At 36.1% G+C, this 5,786-nt stretch overlaps 1 pseudogene; it reads left to right on the forward strand.

The window, feature by feature from the left end:
* Positions 1-923: 923 nt before the first annotated feature.
* On the forward strand, positions 924-3,293 carry LOC149240065 (3-oxo-Delta(4,5)-steroid 5-beta-reductase-like; annotated as a pseudogene).
* Positions 3,294-5,786: the final 2,493 nt, after the last annotated feature.

The raw sequence follows: 5,786 nt of genomic DNA on the forward strand, positions 1-5,786 counted from the left end.
AGGCAATACGATCTGGTCGGCCATTTCACCTATATTCAAAGCTCAGAATTAGTAAACCATTTCAAAATATAGTCCTAGAGATTGTAAAACTTAGTAATCATAGTTCCCAGTTAATAATATATAATTACGCAGTAATGCATTTCTCTTTAAAATGAATTGCATTAGCCACCGTCGTGTCCTATTGTTGACCGTGGATTTGTGGTGTTAGACGATTGAATGAAGTGTGATCATTGATCCAACACTGAACAGTTAATGAACGGTTAATGAGGAAGCGGGACAGACACACCGCCAGCGAGCCATTCGTTTTGCAGCTGACATGTGCTTGTTATAACCCTGGTGCAGCAACGAGAGACCTGAAAAAGATACCCGCAATGTGTACTTAACGCAGATACAGCTACCTTTCCCTGTGCAAACCTACCAGTCCATGATCTACACCAAAATGCCCAAGGATCTACCATCCCTGCTGCTTCACCCATATAAATCTCACGATAGCTCGATTTTTATGTCTGTGTTGCCGCGCCCTTTGCTCAAGTGAATGAATGTGTTGCAGGATTCCAATCCGAGTCTCTGCTCAGCTGTGTTCATTTCTTCACTGCGACGGTAATTCCATTTGGAACTCGCAGCTCATCCTCAGTCAGGTCATTTGGCTCCTTTCTTGGGTAAGAAATGTGAAGAAATCCGTGGAAATTCCAATCTTTACCTCATTCTTGAAATTGCTTACCTACAATCCATTAGTACGACGTTACAGCACTACGCTGATAGCCGATACGTTGGTGGTATGTGATTAGTGGGGAAGATTAAATGAAGTCATGGATTATGGAATTTTTTGTACTAATTTTGCATGTATACATTTCTGAAATTGAAATTGATAGTGATGTTTCTTGTCACAGTTTGGTGTGTGGATTAGTGTGCATTTTATCACAATGAGCTGATATTCTTGGTGGACAGGTTCCCTTGGCACTCGCGGGGTAAGTGTTTTAGTTTATAATTGCACATTTATTTTATGTCGATTTAATGGTCCTTTAAAGTCAGATAAATTTGGGGTTACTGGTTCTTTGGGGTTTTAGTATTCTTTCTTCACTATAATACAATTAATTTTAGGGAAATTAATGAAAAGCAGCGTTGCAGTAATCTTTCTTCTAGTTTTGCCTCTGTGGATTTCTCTTCGTACTTTTATTATTAAATTATTACATGGATTGCAGATATGTTTTCGCTTCTCAAACAAAGTTCTACAAGCAAATGCCATTTTCTTTCTCCCTGGTCTCCTGGTGATCGGTGAAGGGTTTCAAGACGCGTAGGACTAAAATAAAATATCTCTCACACAGCCGAAAAAATATTCACTAATGATAATGTGCTTCTTTCCTTTCCTGTAATTCTTACGATTCTTAGTTTAGGTTTATTACACCGTTACAGCTAAAGACTGCTCTCTTTTTTCTCCTGTAATTATTTAGGATTTTAGGGTTAGGTTACTGCACTGAGAGAGCCATTTTTGTACATGGTGGGGCTGGGTTTAGGGTCCATTGAATATCAACATTAGCACAGACTCCTGTAAGGCAAGCTTAATATCCGTGCCAGGTTGCATATGTTGAGTTCACACAAATTGAGGTGGTCTATAAGGTTAGGGTGAAGGATTCATCAACACTCGCTGTGTTTATGGATGAGTGGATTTGAAAGTAGATTGCATTGAATAATGACATTAACACATCCATCTAAACCTGAGCACGAATTGAGCTGCTCTACTGGGTGAGGATAAATGGTTTATCAAACATTTATTGAGGTGCTGGTCTGGGCTAAGTTAAGGAATTGATCAAACACTTTCTTTTAATATATAGGTGCATTCAAGGTACAGTGCATTGAATATGAACATTAACACAGATCCATTTAAACCTGGTCTGATATGTATAGCTGGGTTGTGAAGCTAGGCAGCATATCTCGACAACATAGAAATGGTCATGTATTAAATCTGAATATGCATACTTGGCTTCGTAATCTCGATGTGTTTCTCAAAGCCGTGTTTGGATGCATTAAATGATCAACATTTTGCTGCATTTGGAATCGTTTCTCTTTCTTGTTGCATTTGGAATTGTTGCTCTTGCTTCATTATATTGCATTGTGGATTGCTATTTTGGTAACTCGTAACTCTTTCAATGCAGAGAAAATTCCAAACCAATGGTGAAAGCTCTAGAGATAAATCTGGGAGGCAGCAGGGAGTGGCGTTGGTCATAGGGGTAACATGAATTGTAGGAAATTGCTTGGATTATCTAACACTCCTAGTGGACCTTAGAAAGTTTATGGAGTTACTAGGAGGCCTAAGCCAGATTGGTCTCCAGATAGTCCAGTGGAATACGTTCAATGTGATGTTTTAGATAGAGAGCAAACTTTAGAAAAGATCTCATCATTGAAGGATGTCACTCATCTCTTTTGGGTTGTTTGGGTTAGCAGAGAGACAGAGGAGCAGAACTGTGAGGACAATGGAAGAATGTTGAGTAATGTGTTAGATGCCCTCCTGCCGAATACAGAGAATTTACAGCACATATGTCTTTAGACTGGAGGGAAACACTACATTGGTCCATTTGATGCAGTGGCCATGAATCGAAAATATCAGCCTCACGAGGCACCCTTTCATGAAGAGCTACCTAGGCTCCTGTGCCCAATTTCTACTACACTCTCGAGGATATTGTATTTGAGGCTACAAAGAAGAAAGAAGGATTAACTTGGTCCATTCGCCGTCCGACACACATATTTTGCCTTTCTCCTTGGAGCTCGATGAATGTTTTAGGCACGCTCTGTGTTTATGCTGCCATTTGCAAACATGAGGGGTTGCCTTTCAAGTACCCAAGGAACATAATTTCATGGGAACAGTTTATGGATGCATCTGATGCAGAATTAATTACAAAACAAGAAATTTGGGCTGCCACATATCCTTATGCCAAGAACTAAGCCTTTAATTGTGCTAATGGAGACGTGTATAAATGGAAACACCTTTGGGGAATACTCGCAGATAAATTTGATCTGGAACCCTTACCATATGAGGGTGAAGGCTTCAGTTTGGCTGAGGCGATGAAAGACAAAAATCTAGTTTGGGATGCCATTGTCAATGAAATAAGCTCCGCCCAACAAAGATCAAAGAAGTTGGAAACTGGTGGTTTGCATATTTAATACTAAATCCACCTTGGGGAGCTGTACTTAGCATGAATAAGAGTAAAGAGTATGGTTTCTTGTGGTTTCGAAACACACAAACTTCCATGGGGCAATGGATTGACAAAATCAGGTCATCTAATATTGTTCCCTAGGTTTGATCGATCCCATTGTCTTGAATTAAAACAAAGCAGAGGGCTTACTTCACTGTTCATTCATAACTTGCTTTTGTGATTCAACTTTCAAATTGTGCAGTGGAGGATTCAGGATAGTTATGCTATATTTTGAAAGTTCTAGTTGGAGGTGTTGATAATAACAGAGCATACTTCCAGAGGAACGTATTTTTGTCAGGTCGAAGTATAGTTTGTGAGATTGGATTGAAAATTACTTGATATTTGGCGTGTTGTAACTTTGAAATGGAATTCCAGAGAGAGCTGAATCTCCAGTCTATTATTTCATCCAATTTTTCAAGCCATTTAGTTCTGTTACAAAAATTGAGCATTGGCAATCACCATCTTACAGGATCATTGATGTGTATCGTCTTAATCTTTATCAAATTTTGTTGCAAATTCAAGTTGATTCTATTATTTCATCCAATTTTTCAAGCCATTTAGTTCTGGTACTACTATCGAGCATTGATAATCGCCATCTTACAGGATCGTTGATGTGTATCGTCGTAATCTTTATCAAATTGTGTAGGCTGTCAACATTGAGTGTCTAGATCAATTAGTGCAAATTCAAGTTGAGGTATCATGGTTATCTACCAAATACTCTTTGTTCTTTGTGTACGGTGGAGGATATGGAGTATTTCTTGAAACCACTAATTTTTACTCTAAATATGTTACTTTGATTTCATATTTCTAGATTCTTGTTTTGATATATTTCCTGATTACTTTATTATCAATGAACGAACATATGCAGTCACTAGAATATAGGCTTATACAATATAATTAAACTATTTCATCACCATAAATTATAAATTTAAAATGCACACTTAAACTTGCAAATAGATTTGGACAAACTGGAAAGTAATATAATCCATAACAAAAGAACATTAATTCAGCATAATCACAAGTTATGAACACTTCATTTTTAGGAAGTATCTACTAACTGATTGTCAAAAAGGTACACTACACCAAACCATAGGCTCCCTGTTGCACCAGCTCTCATTGCAATAGAGGCCAACCCCTAAGCTAAAATTATGAATCCACAAGAGTGATTTACCTATGGTTAAATTTAACTCTCTTCACATAGTTCAATTTCTCTGCTCACAAACAATTTTTCATCTACAACAACCCCAATCCATAGTACTTTTTCATGTTAGCTTGTAATCCAAGGAATGGGGTCAGTTTTACTAATCAACAATCCATTAGGCTAATCCACTTTCATTCCGGGCTCCAGCATAGCATGGCCAAGAATTTTCACTGTTGGAATTCCAAATATTTTGAGTTGTAGAAAACTTTTAGAATGATAACAATCATCATTACAAATAGTCTTCATTACATTTATAAATATTACGCTATAACTAACATACCAAGTGCCCAAGGGTTTCTCAAAACTCTGAATCTATTTATGCATTTCAAGCAACAGGAGATAGCGGTCTCACCAAGAATTGTATCGTTGAATTCTGGAGAAAAAAGAAAAAAACATAAAACAATTAAATTTCACCTTTATATTAATATTCAATGTTTCGATTACAAATTATGTTTGTTCATCTTATAGTAATTCATTATATACACATTTACATCATTGGTTGAGGGACTGGAATTGACATGTTACAATTGCAATGCCTCCAACCTCTTAATTAGGGCACTGTTATACAATACCATTCAATGCCATGTCAGAATCTTCTCTAATAGTTAGTTTTGCAACCATGGTTAGTTTTCGCTGCAAACTAACTTATTTACTAGTTTTGTTTTAAAATAACTAAATGGCAAGTCTATCATTTTGGTCTTCTTAATATATTGCAACTTTTGTTTTGAATATTATTATCTTCGATGAGGAAAAACACAACATTGTGTTAGAAGTAGCTCCTTGACTGTGAATAGAATGTTTGTATTTACTTCCTATTTTATAATACCAAGTAGGTGTTTTATGTTTTTTTGTTTGTAATTTTTATGATATTTGTAGATGAGAGCTAATTGATTATTTGAAATTTCGTTTAGATTAACATTTAGCTTCTTTGTAGTTTTTATGGTGTTTGTAAATCAGATCGAATTGATTATGTCAAACTAAATTCAGATCAAACACCAAGTATAGTTTCTTTGAATTCAATACTTGGACCCCCACTATTGAATGATCACATCTAGCAATATCTTGATAATATCTACAAAATCCTGTAGACCACGCTCATTGAAGCCCATTATTGGTATTTGTGTATTCTACTCAGTTATGCAATCTAGGTCAAAAGTATTGGAGTGCAAGATTGAATTATCATAGTCGCAAAAATGATAGGTCGTGTTAATACTATACACATTAAATTGGATGTTATCATATTGATGTGGAGTTATGAACTTTAAAATTAACTAAATACTATACACATTAAATTGCATGTTATCATATTGATGTGGAGTTATGAACTTTGTAATTAACTAACTTTTAAATTCGATTTTTTTAAAATAATTATGGAGTATGTCTTGCCATTATGT

Source organism: Pinus tabuliformis, chromosome 8 (assembly GCF_031772625.1).
Source record: "Pinus tabuliformis cultivar Carrire ecotype Pingquan chromosome 8, CPIR1, whole genome shotgun sequence".
NCBI classification, from domain to species: Eukaryota; Viridiplantae; Streptophyta; class Pinopsida; order Pinales; family Pinaceae; genus Pinus; species Pinus tabuliformis.